The sequence below is a fragment of the Stylophora pistillata genome, chromosome 6 (assembly GCF_964205215.1).
Source record: "Stylophora pistillata chromosome 6, jaStyPist1.2, whole genome shotgun sequence".
Lineage (NCBI taxonomy): Eukaryota > Metazoa > Cnidaria > Anthozoa > Scleractinia > Pocilloporidae > Stylophora > Stylophora pistillata.
The window spans coordinates 2750906-2768120 of record NC_142524.1 but is presented as its reverse complement, the minus strand read 5'-3'; the positions used below and the strand labels follow the sequence as shown (position 1 = coordinate 2768120).

Below are 17215 nucleotides of genomic sequence, written 5' to 3'. Positions count from 1 at the left end.
TGTTCCCAAGTCAAACGTTCCTTTTGAGAGACATTTGTTTAGACAAATTTCGCAGGAGAGCGGAGAAACTGTGGACCAGTTTGTGTGCAGATTGCGTCAGCGAGCAGCGACTTGTGAGTTTGGCGACTACATTTGGCGACTACGAGGACGACTACATTCGGGATCAACTCATAGACAATTGTTACTCCAGCCACTTGCGCCGGAAGTTCCTGGAAAAGGAAGTGACTGTTACTTTGGGTGATTTGTTGCGGGTTGCGAGATCCCAAGAAGAAGTTGATAGACAACTCAAACCGCCTCCCGGTTAGCTCAATGGATAGAGCGCTGGACTGTTGTGAGGGAGGTCGAGGGTTCGAGCCCCGGCCGGAACAACACTCAAGGTCTTAAAATAATTGAGAAGAATTTGCTACCTCTCTACAACATCAAGAAATGGTTAGATATTCTAGTTTTCTCCGATAGGGACGAATAAATGGAGGTCCCGTCTCCTGCAGGGTAGGGGTAGGAGACGTTAATTTCCCACACACGAGATTACTGTGTGATGGATGTCCTCCCCTGGGGTGGGATGGGTGAGAAGGTGAGATCGATAGACTGAAGCGGCTGCCAGAGGCGCCTGATATGCTGACGTCTGTTCTCAACCTTACACTGCACCCGTAATTCAGCCTCTGGGCTGCAAGTGGTCAGATATAAACTATATTCATATTCAATACAACACGGACCAGGTAGACCGGGTCAATGCAATGATAGATAGATAGATAGATAGATAGATAGATAGATAGATAGATAGATAGATAGATAGATAGATAGATAGATAGATAGATTACTAATTAGCGAAAGACGAAGGGCTAACGCTCGAAACGTCAGCTTTTGTAATCGTTACGGTGGCCAATTTACCACTTCAACTTTGTTGATACATCCAAATTACAGTGTGGTGGAAATCACTGTGGGGGAGGGGGTTGGGGAAAACAATACAGCTTCTTTGGCCCTCCTACTACATTGTGGTAAGAAAATGAGTGACCTAATAAATTCATCATATTTTTAAATCAGATTACTGGTCAATTTCATTGTCTGATTAGTGACATAAAATTAATTGTGTGCTACTCATACTCTATCATTGCAATTGAAAGTTTTGTCATGTGAAGTCACAAAAGATGGAACATCTGTTTGAGATTAGTTACATTTCACTTGTGAAGAAATTACTGTATACATGTACATGTAATAGAGAATAATAATTTATGATAATGGTCTGAAGTTTGATTAAGAATGCTATGAAAGATTCCATGGGTTATAATGATCAATTGATTCTTTGAAAATTGAATCTCTTCATTGGTGCTGCTGCCAGTTTCAAACTGTATTCTGCTTGCATATTGAGCAAAAATTTTAGACTGCTATTAGTCATTAGTATATACTAAAACAGTGGATAGCGTTAAGGGCGCGCTCTGATTGGCTAGTCAAACTCCGAATATCCTTTGCTATTTACCTCCGAGCAACTCGAGAGAAAATGGCGTCCCGGTTTGCATCCGTGACAAGCGAAGAAATCAGTCAAATTAACGATGGTCGTGTATATTATCTCACTGTTTTAGTATATACTAAAACAACTATTCACCTCAGTGTCGGTGGTTAGCGGTGGATATTTACCTCGCCGCTTCGCGGCTTGGTAAATACCACCTCCACTGAGGTGAATAGTTGTTAACTATTCAGTGAGATTGCAAATCTTTCAGACTTTTGAATAGATCAGATTCGTATGAAGACATTTATATCAACTTCCTTTATATCAGTAGTTGCAGCACCTGGGTTAAAATCTGGGCTAACAGACTTTTTCAGGGTCCTGTTTCGACATTTTTTGGCTGTAACAGTTTGCCATCATTGGCACATACTTGTCACTAGGCTCTCATATATTGTACATTTGTGTTGTTCCAGACTATTCATAGACTACTGAACACTGCAGTGGCATACTGAATAGACAGTGTGAATTCTCAAAAGCTACAGACTACAGAATTCAATTTCCCATGAGGCAACAAAAAAAAAAATGTTTTGTTTACTCTGTTTATCTAGCTCTGATACCCCTGAGCATGTTTTCCTTCTGTTTGTTTATCCAGTGATATAATTTTGGGGCATCTAAATCAATACATTAATAGAACCAATAGGAAATCTTGCCGGAGTATAACGTCCCTGTTGGCTGATCGTGGTAGAAATATTAGAATTGGCTGTAGCATTAGAGGTACAAGTCGTATTGATCGGATCGAATTGTAAACATTTCGAGGATTTCCCACGGCACGAAGCTTGGATTTCTCCACCGTCGCTCTCAACGCTCAATAAGCGCTTCTTTCTGGGAAGTTCTCGATCCTTGAAGATTCCCTTCAATTCATCTTTGAGCTCTTCAAGATGAACAGAGGCCTTTTTGAACTTGATCAGTCGTCGGTAGCAAGCTTTACAAACTGACAACTCGCTAGTCGCTGAATAGCAGCTCACATTCACATCCAGACAGGAACTAATATTTGCCGCAAAATCAAAAAAACTTTTTCCAAAAACATAAATTTTTTCTTTTGTCTCAACTGAAGTGGAACAAATAAAACAACGATCACTTTGCAAAACCTTCTTCAGCGTTTCCTCCAGCAAGAAACTACGATGAAATGCAGAATTTGAAAACGCGGGAATAACGATATTGATTACAATCTGTTGTGCTCTGATTGGTCACATACGAAACAATGTCAGTGATCTCATTGGTGCAAAGACAACAAAGGGAAAGGAATGTTGTTCGAATGTGAGCAGCCGTTTGTGGGGAGGAGCGTTGCGTGACGAGACTAAAAACGACTGCGAGGGAGACTAGGTTGACGGTGAACGGAGACAAGTGCCAGTTTAGGTTGTAGAAGCTTACGTTCTTTGGCAATGAGTTGACTAATGACGGTAGTGACGGTATAAAAGTAGTGACGGTATAAATCCATGCGAAGAGAAGATAGCCGCTATTAGAGATGCAAGACCTCCCAAAGACGCAAACGAAGTACGATCGCTTATGGGTATTGTCCAGTATTCTTCGAAGTTCATGCCAGACGTAGCGTCCGTAGCCAAGCCTACTCAAGAGTTGACCAGGAAGGGCGTCGTGTTTCACTGGGGAAATGAGCAACAAGCAGCTTTTGAGGAACTAAAGCGTCTAATCACTCAGGTGGAGACACTGGCTTATTTTAAGGTTGGCTGCAGAACGCGAATCATTGCTGATGCATCCCCAGTTGGCTTAGGGGCAGTTCCCAGCCAGTAGCAGGGAGGCATGTGGAGAGTTGTCTCGTGCGCAACAAGGAGCTTAACTGACGTCCAACGGCGCTACAGCCAAACGGAGAAGGAAGCGCTGGCCTTGGTTTGGGCATGTGAACGGTTTCACATGTATGTTTCTGGACAGGACTTCGAGTTGGAGGCCGGCCACAAGCCTCTGAAGCGTATCTACTCCAGTACTTCGAGACCTTGAGCCAGGATAGAGAGATGGGTCTTAAGGCTACAAGGGTACGATTTTAAAGTAGTGTACCGCCCAGGAAAGACTAATATAGCAGACGCGTTGTCCCGCTTGAACTCGGATCAAGTGGACCATAAAGAGGAGTATGACTATGTTAGAGCAGTTGTTGAGGACTGTGTACCCGTTGCTCTATCACCTAGAGAGATTGAGGAAGCTTCCTATGATGACGAGGAATTGACCCAGGTGAAGAAATGTGTTAAGACAGGGAACTGGGACCAGTGTATACTTCCCTCGTATGCACAGGTCAAGGACGAATTATGTCTGTATGGTGAACTCTTGCTTCGGGGCACAAGGATTGTGGTTCCCAGGTTCTTGCGCGACAGGATGGTGCGGTTAGCACACGAAGGGCACCTGGGTATAGTCAAAACGAAGTATCGTCTCCACAGTAAAGTTTGGTGGCCAAGAATGGACAAAGAAGTAGAGAAGTTTTGTAGAGTTTGTCATGGCTGCCAGGTCACTTCTGGATTTGACCCCCCAGAGCCGATGTCTCGCGTTTTTCCTCCAAGTGCCCCTTGGCAGGACTGTGGAGCAGATCTACTAGGACCCCTACCCACAGGAGAGAGTATTTTGGTGGTGGTTGATTACTATAGTCGATTCCTAGAGGTTGCTATAATGAAGTCTACGACAAGTTCCAAGGTCATCGAAGCACTTGCACCTATGTTTGCAAGATTCGGTTTTCCATTCTCGCTAAGGACAGATAATGGCCCCCAATTCGTGTCTGAAGAGTTTGGAGCCTTTTTACGTACGAATGGTATCGAACACCGGAAAACGACTCCATTGTGGCCACAAGCCAATGGAGAGGTGGAACGCCAGAATCGCTCGTTACTGAAATGCATACAGATCGCACATTTGGAAGGAAGGAACCGGAGAACTGAGTTGCTAGTATGGTTGACGGCGTACAGATCCACTCCGCAAACGACGACAGGGACTACACCCTGTTATATGATGTTTGGTCGCGAAATGAGATCCAAGCTGCCAGAGCTAAAGAGAGAGACAGTTGGTGTGCAAGGCGAGGAAGTGCGAGAGCGAGATTGGTCAAGTAAATTAAAGGGAAAAGCTTTCGCTGACCTTAAGAGGGGTGCCACGCCCAAAAGCATAAGTGTTGGCGACACGGTTCTTGTGAAAGCAGAGAAAACCAACAAGCTGTCTACCAACTTTAACCGGAGAACTGAGTTGCTAGTATGGTTGACGGCGTACAGATCCACTCCGCAAACGACGACAGGGACTACACCGGGGTCAGAGGTAGCGCTTAGGAACGAGACTGGCATTGAACTGAAAAGAAACACTGTGTTCGTAAAGAAGTATAACGAGCACGGAGATGTAACCAATGGCAACGAAGACCAAGTGGTACAGGCTGGTTCTGCAGTACGGGTGGATGACCCAGGGGCGAGCAAAATTTCAGAGACGAAAGTCGTACCGATGCCAAAAGAGATTCCTGGAACGTCTGAAGATTCTCAAGAACAACCTTGGCATTTCCCAGAAAATGAAAATACCGGAGTGGGAAGGCCTGTTCGGAGGTCGACCCGGACTGTAAGACCGCCCGATCGTTATAAAGCCATATAAACTGAATATGAACTGAATATGATATGAACTGAATATGATATGAACTGAATATGATATGAACTGAATATCTTGAACTTCTTGTCCTTTTATCGAGCGACTGGTTTAATTTAAAGGCTTCGATTTGTATGTTGAACATTTAGGAAACGAGGGAATGTAGTGTATAGGATGCCAACGAGCATGTAATATGCGCGATGTAATGTGATGCGTGGTGATGTGAAGTAATACCCTCGAGACCTGCATATATATACAGCGTGTGTTTAATTATTTAGTTAGTTCTCTTAGGTACGTGAATAAAACCGATTTCATTCTAACCGCTGTGTACTACAACAAGGTACAAAACACTGCTAATTTTCTGATCATGCAACGATAAAAATTCATCTACCTGTTATTCTGTCTGGTTGGACGAAATCCTGAGCCGTGGTTGAGAGACGAGGTGCTAGCGAGAGAAATAGAGAAGAGAGTTTGAACTATGCCGAGTATACAAGGGTTGACACTATAATGCATATTATTAAAACCTAGATCATTGGATAATGCAATTCAAGACTTTTTATTGGCTTAGCCATTATGGTATATCAGCCAATATACCATAATCTACAAATATGGTAAGCGTACGTGTCAGATTAAAATTAAAAGAGAGCTAAAAAGTTAATAAAATTTAATAAGTTAATTTAACGTTTTTAATAAAACAATTATTCCACTCACGCTTGCTGGATATGAGATGATTATAGCCAACGAGGCGCGTAGCGCCTCGTTGGCTATCTATCATCTCATATCCAACGCGCGCTTGTGGAATAATTGTTAACTATCATGCCGCCGGCATACCTCCCGAGTTATACTTGTGAAAGTAATGCGAGTTCACTGTCACTGGCGAAATCTTTTTGGACATTTCTATCGTGCGCAGCTGAGCAGAGGTTAGTCTGTGGAGAGATATGTACGCTGTAACAAAAGCGAAATCATGAATCCTGAAAAGCAGCTCACTGTAACTAATTTATTTACCTTCTTTGTTCTGGTGGACAGAAATCCACCCTCATTACTGAAGTCGTTGATGGTTTATTTCCAGAACTAATGAGGGAAACTTTCGTCATATATTTCACAAATTTTTGGTAGTCCACGAGACCAGTACTTCTGTCGCACCTGGAATATGAACCGTGATTGTCCTGATTAGGTTTGTCGTAAATTTTAATTCCTCACGCTGGACAAGATGAATAGGTGGTTTGCACGTTACGTCACCGCCGGGGTGTGGACAAAACGTTGCGTAGGCCATGGCCATGGGGTAGGCCATGGGGTAGGCCATGGGGTAGGCCACGGCCTACCCTATGGCCTACCCTATGGCCTACCGGTGGTCAGATTTTTAAAAGCATAGCATTGCTGAAAACCTTTCAACGGTTTCCTGAGGACTTTCTTACCAACGACTTTCTTCTGCTGTTTTGGCGGCCAAATTCCGATCAAAATTTCTTAACCTTCTGATAGAACAAGGAAATCGAGGAACAAAAGCCGGTTAAACGCAACTTTTGGGCAAACATCGTCAAATCAGCTCTCCTTTCAAACTAGTGCAATACTGGCCCTTTCTTTGGAAAAGCAAGTAAAGTTTGTGAAATGTTTATGATGGCGATGCGTGCGTGTACCGGGGCGCTTGTTGCAAATTCAATACTCTACCGCACTTAAGAGGTACTTAAAAAATTGGCCTGGCACGTAATGTTTGCGTTTTTTTACCTGGATATGTTGTCCGATGTAACGCCGTTCATTACATGTTTACACTAGCACTCCAATATATGTTACCAGCTGGCAACCTATATCGTGAAGCCGCCATTTTGCATATCCTCTGCGACCACGCATTATTGACCCCTCCTCTCCCCTCCCCCTTAGCCTACCGTTATGGCTGAGTGCTTGGATGAGTGCTGTAATATTTGCATTGTTTCGTTCTCTGGGACGTTGAAAATCGTGTTAGCGACCTCTTAGTATACCCTTTTTAGAGGCACAGAATTGTACGCCAGCGTATTCATTCGACTCTTACTGATTTTATTTTTATGTTTTTAAAAGTCTGACTACCGGTAGGTCATAGGGTAGGCCACAGGGTAGGCTATGGCCTACACCATGGCCTACCCCACGTATTGTCCACACCCCATTGCCGCCATGTTGGTAGGCGTAAACAATAGATATCTCATTAGCTTCTATTGTTCGTCCACCAGCATTTGTTCCTTTCACCATTGTTACCTGTGTCTCTAGAGATTGGTTGCAAACCACCGATTGAGAGCTGAGAATAGAGGGATGCCAGGACAAACAATTACTTTCCACTTACATATCAAGAAGTTTTTCTAAGGTTTTCTCCTCCATGTCCAATCCAAGTTTTGCCAAAACAGATTTCAGGTCGTCAGTAGAAATTCTACCACTCCTAAGGGGAAAAAAAGGACACACTGAAGGTAAAAGACTTATACTTAGAATGAATTTGAAACAATTACTACATATAACTAGTAGAGCTTTAGATAACAAAAAAAAAAAAATCAAAAGGTACTTTTATCATACTCAGAAGCTTGAGTCGAAATCCAGGAAGGCTTTCAGCAAGTTAATATTCATTGCGTCTCCTGAGTTATAGAATCTTTAATAATATAAACGCAATGAGCCACAGAGTTAAATTTAAGATATTATGTTTTCTTTCTAACTGTACATACACGTACACGTTTTAACGAGAACTTCTGTGCTCCTAGGTGTCACGTGTTTAAATAAAGGATTGATTGATTGATTGATTGATTCAAATGATAGCCATAGACACATGCATATCATTTAGCGAAGTGATTTGTTTTGGCTTTGGCGCCTTCACAAAACATAGTGGAAAAATTCAGAACAAATGTCTGTCTTACCTCTGTTGATTTAACTGCTGCATTTGATGTTGGATGATGGCTACCTTGTCCTGAAGGACAGGCTCTGACACTCCAAATCTTCCCTGCTCTGTTATTTCACTGAAAAGAAAAACAAATAAAAATATTGCAGACTTAATACGTAGACTCCATTAGGCATGCAAAGAATGCAAAGTGTTTTCTCACCTTGAGTGGGCATGGGAGTATTTGTGTTCAGGTCCTATTCTCTTCCCTGCAGCTGGAAGGGCTGGATCAAGGTGAAGAGATGATACAAACTGGTCGTGCTATATAGGAAAAAGCAAGGTTTAACATTCATTCATATTAAACTACTTACTAGATTTTGTGATAAAATATACTGCCCTTTACATCAGATAAGATGTGCACAGCAAAAAATTTGGGACCCAAAACACTCAACAGTAATCTTTCAGACATTAACGCTTAATAGTGTTTTCATGGGTTTTAGGATTTAAATACCTGCTCTGTGTGTTTAGGGTCATCATCTGAACCAAACTGAAAATGTGTTTTCCTGTTATCTGTAATTCTCTCCTGGCAATCAACTTTGTTCTGCATTAGTTTGGCTGCTCCACTGCCCGTAACCAGCTCTTCAAAGGGAATAAATTCCTCCTAAACAAAGCACAATGAAAACAAATCAGACTTTTGGACATCACCTCTGGAACTTGATCATAAGAGTACAGGCATGACAGTTAACATTTATATGAAATTAAATTAAACCTTTGTCTCTGATGGTGAAGGCCACTCTGGTGCTCTAAGAAGGGCTCCATCACTGTCCAAGTATTGATATAAATAAGTAATAAATAAATAAATAAATGAATAAATGATTTAACAATGGACATCCACTGGGTGGCTATTCTTGTCCACTGTTCCAGATCGAATTGGAATTTGGAATGTTGGTTTTTGCGGAGGGAGGAAAACCGGAGGACCCGGAGAAAAACCCTCGGAGCAAGGACGAGAACCAACAACAAACTCAACCCACATGAGACGCCAGGTCCGGGAATCGAACCCGGGCCACAGTGGTGGGAGGCGAGTGCTCTCACCACTGCGCCATCCCTGCTCCCCGATATCGACTCTTTAGTTGATATCGACTCTTTAGTTCCCTCTGGGGGCTCAGATATGGATGGTCCTTTGGTGGGTGTAAGTAACCACTATACCTGTCACTAGAGTGTCAAACGATGGAGAAGTCAAATTATACAGATTATTCTAATTAACAGAGACAAGTACCACAGACAACCGAGTGTAAACAGAGACAAGTACCACAGACAACTGAGTGTCTATCACCAAATGATAATTATCAGTGGATGTTCATTAAAGTATATATAGTGAAATAACATTGAGTTCTATGACCATTGTGAGTAAAATTTACTATTTATGGGACTTACTTGATGCCTGTCTGTCACCTGCATGACGCTGCACATCACATGATAAAACAATAGCAAGAGTATTGTGACGTGCTTGATTAAGTTTTGCATCTGCCGCCCTTCCCTGCCAAGAAATAAAAAGAAACAAATTGAGACTATACTTGTAACCAAAAGACAGAAAAACTTAGCACATGATCCATCAAAGATAATTGTGACAGCATTCCCCTATCTACAGTACAAACTATACAGTATTATCTGATGATGACGCAATTAGAATTACATACCTGAGTAAAATGAGTGATTCCAGTCTTGTGGTCAATGAAATCTGATGTGTGTGTTGAACAAGAGGGCCAGCAGTCTTCCAGATTTGGAAGAACCTGGTCATGAGTGGAGAAAAAGAAATACCGTACATGAATTTAAATGTCAACAGCTATCTTTTCATTATGGTAATTATACTCACTGTTAGTACTGAAACACGCAGGTAAAATGAACACAAAGATGTAAGTTTTGCTTTGGTGTGCACAGTCAAACCTCAATTGTCTGGATTTCTTGATTATCTAGACTTTTTCTCTGGTCCCAATTTTGTCAAGAATATTTATTAGTCATGATCAAGATTCATTATGAACCATATATTCTTTTTAAAACTACAGCATTTAAAAGTGAAGTAAAGAAGAGTTTATTTCTCTTTCAAAAAGCAAATTTAAGCAGCCCTCGCACATGTTGTAACTAATGAAGAACATTTGGATGAGGTCTGATTGGCCAATTAAGAGTTGCCTGTTGCTGTATGAAATTTTACCCTCTGTTTGCTCAAAAGTAGTGGCAATGAGGAAGACAAAGGCCAAGATGAGAAACTGTTTCTAACTCAGAAGCTGTTAAACATTTTAAAAAGTGTTTAATACAGATGGAAAGACAGGACAAATATGATAACGCTATTCAGATTATGCAGCTCCAAATAAAAAAAGTCTCAATCAGTTTTTGTTTGTCATTAATATTCATATTCTGGATTATCCAGACCCTCAATTATCCAGACTATTTCGTCCCAATGAGTCTGGATAATCGAGGTTCAACTGTATTAAACAAATGCATTAAGTTCATACTACAATCAAAATTCATGAAACAATAAATAGTCCTTTTTTTTTCCTAAAAAAAAATAAGTCCTGATGTCTGATCCATCTGCCTTGTACAATGTATGTTAAAATGAACTGAAGGAACTGTATACTGATTTTTAAATGAAATTATAACATAACCAAAGTAAAGCGTGTGCTCTGATTGGTCAATTTAACGTCCCCCATTTGCCCGTGGGTGTACGCTGCTGATGTGAGCAAATGCAAAGACTATTTTTCCGCACGCGCTTGTTTTTTCTGGTCATGTAAGATTTGTTAAATAAAGGGAACTCTAGCTACAATGTATCAATGTTATGTTATAAAACAAATGGTAAACACCACAGCATACACTATTGAGTTATGGATGCACTTGGGAGGTTTGCTAAGCACTCAAGAAGCTAGAGTCGCTCTCGGCTATCGCCTCGAACGACTCTTACGCTTCTTTCGTGCTCAGCAACCTCCTGTGTGCATCCATAACTCAATAGTGTATGCTGTGGTGTTTACCATTTGTTAAATAAGTCCTGATCTCTGATCCATCTTCCTTGTATAATGTATGTTAAAATGAACTGAAGGAACTGTATACTGATTTTTAACTGAAAATTGTGAGGTTGTACATGATCCCAATCAGGCTGAGTAGCCACGTAACATCTTGTAAGAAATGAACGCTTTTCATTCCACTAATTTATTCTTGTTTTTCTCGTTGCCATGTTCCCACCAATAACGCAGCTCCATTCTCTGCCTTTAAAAGCACACACAACCCACAATTCCTCTATTCACTCCGACGAAGGGCTAACGCTCGAAACGTCAGCTTTTGTAATTGTTACGGTGGCCAATTTACCATTTCAACTTTGTTGATATATCCAAATTATATTGTAAGAAAGTTAAGCATGTTTTGTTACTGTCACCTTAGAAGAGATTGGAGGAGGAGCTGGTAGTGGTTTTATCAAGCACTCTCGACTCTTACCAAGCATAAAATCTAAGGATTGAAGAGTAATTTGGACAAAACATCAGCATGAGAATGATTTACAACATGTTTCTCAAATTTTAAGGTAACAACAATAAAGCAAAACACTAACATGCATCCATCATTTTAATCCCCGTAAATTAATAACTTGTCATACATTATTTAGAATCTATACATCATGCAGCTTTGGATTTGAACCATACATTTTATCCCTGGCTAATATACAGTATGTTTGTTTGTTTCTCATCCCTTTGGCTTGGAAAATACACTGAAAACAAAATTCTTTTATTATTAACCTTTGGGGTAAAAGAGAGTAAAGGCATGGAGTACTTCTGACTTGGATGGGCTAGGGCCAAACACTGACCCCCTACTGACCCCCCCTTGCTGACCCCCTCTTAAATTCACTGGAAATCATGAATTGAAGCTAACGATAACAACCTAACAATACAAAATTACAATATAATAATACACTCACCTCTTAAATTCCAAAATGGCGGAAGATGGTCGATCTGTTTAATGCCTATAGTTTGTCATCGTCCAAACTCGTTTTACCACAATTGTTAGTTCTCCTACACTCATAAACGAGTGGCAAATGTGTCAAAACATTGTGTTCTGCGTTGTATACGTTTCCACCGAAAAGGATTGTTTTTCTTTGACCAAAGCGTGAGAAACCGGAAGTTTGAAGTGTTTTAGTAGTGCCGGGTCACGCCCTAATTCCCATGGCGATGGCTTTTCCTTTGTTTGTTAAGAGGTTTCATTTCTTTTTGTTTACTCTTCTTTTTGGTGGAACGCAGTTCCCATTTGCCACTCATTTATGAGTATAGGAGAACTAACAATTGTGGTAAAATGAGTTTGGACTTTGGCAGACTCGTGGTATTAAGCAGATTGACCATCTTCCGCCATTTTGGAATTTAAGAGGTGAGTGTATTATTATGTTGTAATTTTGTATTGTTGGGTTGTTATCGTTAGCTTCAATTCATGATTTCCAGTGAATTTAAGAGGGGTCAGTTAGGGGGGGTCAGTAGGGGGTCAGTTGACCTGGGGTCAGTGTTTTGTCCTAGCCCAACTTGGATCCACCTGTAGAAAAATAAAGTCCACAATGTTTATATGTTTCATGTTACCTTTACAATAAAGTGAACTCCTATCATCTATGTTGGTTGCTAACTGCAATTATAAAAAAAAATACCAATGAATCACCAGCAATTGAATACTTATGAAGCACTGAACACACATTAAGAATTTTACAGGAACTGCTGACCAACATGCTTGTTATGAACTCTGCATGGGCTTGTATGCTTACTAAACTTCTCTGTCATGCTTGTTATGAACTCTGCATGGGCTTGTATGCTTACTAAACTTCTATGTCATGCTTGTTATGAACTCTGCATGGGCTTGTATGCTTACTAAACTTCTATGTCATGCTTGTTATGAACTCTGCATGGGCTTGTATGCTTATATAACTTCTCTATGTATTCTGAAAGTGTCCCAGGTCTCATATTCTCGCAAAACTTGCTTCTGTTAAAGTGGATGTCAAGATTTTGCATTTACCAGCATTAACATGAGTTCCATGAGAAAATAAAGCATGGAATTCAGTTTTGACTTTTTCATTGGGGATACTTACCACAAAGTGAGTGCTACATTGATTGTCTGTAAAAATCAAAGTCAACAAAAATCAATCGCTGCTTATTGAATCATACTCTTCATCTTTGTAATTTAATTTGTGAGAATAAATATGATAACAAAGAAAAAGTATGTGGAAATTCTTTTGATTTATACCTTTTGGGCTGATGGAAGGTTGTAACTCATCCTGTTTTTGTTCTTTTGTATCTTTCAATCCACCATTATGGCTTGTTGTGGAGGGTTTGATGTGGAAATCATCACATGTCACTGAATGTTTTATTGAGAAAGGCTCAGCCACATTCCAATCACCATTTCTAAACACACTTGCTTTGAAAGTCTTGTGAGTTGTTTTGGTGGCCAGGTTTGTGCTTGAGCCAGGTTCATTAGCAGAATGTTCCACCTTCTTCTTGAATGAGTGCCTTGTCTCTGTACCATATCTGTGTGTGAGAAAAACTTCATTGGGTGATTATTGCTTGTAAACCAAAAAAAAAAAGGGGGATCCCATTGATTAATCCAATCCCATCTCTCTAGTTTTGCTGCTTCCTTAGTGTCTTTATATGTTAACTTCATAGTATTATCATTATTAACATTTTATTATTTTAAAACTGGCATTGATATACAAAACATAATTATGGCAAAAGAACCAGTAATGAAATTTGAACTGTAACAATTTAGTGAGACTGAAATGTTGTAACATTTAGCTTCAGATTACTCACCCGTTTAAATTACTCCCACACTGAAAATGTGTAGTATTAAGATCACTGGTAAGGTGTTGACATTCAGCTCTGTTTCAAGCACTAAAGCTTGGTCCCTGGGATCCCTGGGAATCAATTAGAAACACTGACTCAGGCTTGTCAAAATTAGCCAGCAACCAGCCCATTTCACCGGCTATTCCGAATACTCTGACAGCTAGGTTTGTTCTAGGCATGGTATTGCGGAAATAAAACTGCTGCATGCATGTTCAGTTAATAATTCGTTAGAAGCCAAATCGGAACAGAGGCAATAAACAGTTATTTTGCCTAAAAAGTACAATAATATATGTACGTGCCACAGATATCGAAGCAATTGGCCGCACTTGCAAATGCGTCAGTCAGTGCGATTAGAGATTGCGTTTAGTCGAGGTTTCAATTATGGCGAGCGGAGGCGGCGGAGCGAAACGAAGTAGGAGTTTGCTTGATTTCATTAAAAAGAAGAGGATGGGGAAAGATGAAGAGAATGAGCAAGACGACGGGCAACAAGGTAAGCATTGATAAAAACTCGTCCTTTGCACATTTCGCATTGTGTGGGAAAACAATATCAGTCAGCGGACAGACCACGGATTCATTACACCGATGGGGCAAACAGAGAAGTCGTTGTGGTCCACTGGTTATCTTGTGACAGGGCTTGAAATAGTTTCCGGAGAGTCTCCGGACACGATTACTGGCCAAATTCATTTTAGCTAGGTCACGTAATGTTTCTGTACTTTCATGATACTTTTTTTCTTTCATTCGAATTATCCTTTCTTTTTTGTCGCTTTAGTAACACTTTTGTTTATTACAACAGTGTGAAAATTATGTAAACCCTGATTTTATACCTTAACTCACTATTTACAAATACGTTTTTTGTGCTGGCGCTTTGCTTAAACAATCAAAAAGAAATACCGAGGCTTGTACTAATATTGAAAGGAAGAGGGATAATTTTAGAATAAGTTGAGCTTTATTTGCAAAACGAAAACTTGCAGCCAAATGCGTATTAATACAAACACGAAGATCGCCAAATTTATCCGCAAGACATGATGGAGCCTCTGTTAATTTAAATTAGTAAGATGTTCATTTCATTTTTGTGGGCTCTTGACTTTTTATTTTCACCGGGTTTTACATGATTCTTTTGACATTTTAAAAACATTTTAATTTCGTGGGAGAAGTCAAATTTGGCGAACTGCACTGTAGTTGAGATTGACAAATTGGGAACAATTGGCTTTTAGGCAAGTCTAATTAATTCTGTTTTTTAGAGATAGAAGTTGCATTGGTAGCTTGCTGAAAATAGGCCCAGTTTGCATTTCAGTATCATTTTTGGCAAAGATTTCCTGGGGAGGCCCCCCCCAGAACCGACTGAACCCCCCATGAAAGAGGGACGACGTCCCTCCATACCCTCCTTGAATGGTGTGCATGCCTTGCTGTAGCCGCTTACTTTATGGACAGAACCTGCTACTCAGAAACCTACTGACAACCCTGCTGACTTCAGTTAAAAAATTGTGGTAGCATCATCTTGAAATATTCAGTGACACAAACATAATGTACAAAAGAATTTAAGGTGGTATACAAATAATACTGTACCAGATATTTGAAATATTCAATCCTTTTTAAAACGCACTGTGACTCATCTGTTATAACCATGAAAAATTAGATAACAGGCTCGCTTGAGCAACATACCTTTGCAAACTTTCTGCCATAAACTGATCCAGACTTTCCAAATGTTTTATCAGACATGTACTTAGGAGAGAAATCCTGTTTACAAGTACAACAGACAAATCACTATAATATTAGCAAACCCTTCTGAAGCACTGTTAAATTATGTCAACGTCGCTGTTCCAAGTATTAACAAAAACAAAAATAAATAAACACACTTACAACAATGCTGGTTGACTGGCTAGGAGCAGCTTTGATGAGAGCTACCTGAAACTTGTTATCAAAGTCCTTTGCTGTAGTTGCCATTGAGGCCCCCCCCCTCTGAGCCTAGTTCAAAACTGGTAACATTTGTCTGGCAAAGTAAAAGAGGACTTAGCTGAGAATCGATCAGTGATAATAATAATAACACCTTTATTTAGACACGATAATGTTTAAAGCTGGACAGCTTGTGGGGTCGTGTGTAAATGCAAATAAACTCTAAATTAAATAAATTCAAATGATGATGGTTTTTGAGGAGAGGGGAAAACCGGAGTACCCAGAGAAAAACCTCTCGGAGCAGAGTAGAGAACCAACAAACTCAACCACTTACGACGCCGGGTCCAGGAGTCGAACCCGGGACACATTGGTGGAAGGCAAGCGCTCTCACCACTACGCCAACCCTGCCCCAAACCAATATTTGAGTTACAAATAAATTTAACCGAAAGGTAATGTCGGGCAAATCTATTTGGCACACCTGTAGATGTTAGACTAAACAATGTTCTATAACATCTTTGTTGTCATTTAATCAACTTACCTGCACGTTAACTTTGACATGCTTGATATTTTTACTAACGCTGGGTTTCTAGGAAAAACACGAGATATGAAAAGTTGTAAATTTTCACATAAAATTAATTGCCCTTTAAAAAAATAACGATAATTGCTCCACGGCTGGCCATGTCTATGTCAAATCATTCATGTCAGCTGATTCAATTGAGTCAATACATCTTGAGAATTCAAACTGCAAACAAATTAAAACTCGAAGGTTTTGGCCGCAACGTGTACACGAGAGCACAGAACAATGACAAATTAGCAAACAACCTGGCTGATTCTAGATACATATCGTTAAAGTGGATAGTGTTCTGTACTCTAGCGTAATTCACGATCACTCGGTCCAAAATCAATTTTGCGGTTCTTCAGACTGGTGACCCTTGACGACCTGCTGGGTACAGCTGTTGTCCAGTGCGAGCACGCATATTTCACTTTGATTTGTAAACCCACACCATCTGACGAGCTACTGTTTCATAAAAATAATAACAGGTTACACGTAAGTTACAACTGACACATGGCTAAATCCTACCTCAAAAGAAATAGAAAAGGAGGTTTTCCACGAATTCTTCTGCTGATTATCGCCATGCCATTCTCCATTTTGTAACACATGATCGCGCAATAGAACGTCTTTGATTTCCGTCTGAGCACTTATCTGGGTTGGACCGTAAAGACCTTTGTTCAAATTTGTTGAAAACATCGAAATAGAGTGGAAATTAAAATAATAAGCCTTTGATCACTTCGGAAATATTTGCACTTTGTCTCGTCAAAACAAACAGCACACACTGTGCAGGAATGTAATACGTTCCTTTCTAAGTCAATTACTAACGGTTGCTAGGTAACGCTCTCGCAAGATACCAGCCAGGGAGGGGTAGGTGAAATAGGCAAAAGACTACATACAATAACAGAAGACTGTTGCTTCATGGGTAGCGACGTTATCAGTCTTGGAAAAAAAAAATCGAAAAATTAAAAAAAAAAAAAAAAACTCCCGTTGATGAATAAATATCATGAGCATCATCTTTATCTTCTAAACGCTTAGAATGA

General features: G+C 40.2%; 1 non-coding gene across 1 annotated transcript in view; it reads right to left on the bottom strand.

Moving 5' to 3' along the window:
• LOC111327286 (uncharacterized) overlaps nt 1-17215 on the bottom strand; it is a 27979-nt gene extending 10764 nt beyond the window's left edge. Inside the window, exons 1-21 of the transcript XR_015988587.1 lie at nt 16704-17215; nt 16161-16208; nt 15590-15719; nt 15392-15466; nt 13697-13800; nt 13137-13417; nt 12982-13007; nt 12482-12524; nt 11302-11372; nt 9578-9670; nt 9311-9417; nt 9018-9086; nt 8650-8719; nt 8392-8541; nt 8104-8201; nt 7921-8019; nt 7575-7658; nt 7362-7454; nt 6059-6196; nt 5885-5979; nt 5445-5498 (exon numbers count right to left, since the gene is read on the bottom strand). This is a non-coding gene — a transcript (uncharacterized LOC111327286). The remainder of the gene's footprint in view (nt 1-5444; nt 5499-5884; nt 5980-6058; nt 6197-7361; nt 7455-7574; nt 7659-7920; nt 8020-8103; nt 8202-8391; nt 8542-8649; nt 8720-9017; nt 9087-9310; nt 9418-9577; nt 9671-11301; nt 11373-12481; nt 12525-12981; nt 13008-13136; nt 13418-13696; nt 13801-15391; nt 15467-15589; nt 15720-16160; nt 16209-16703) is intronic.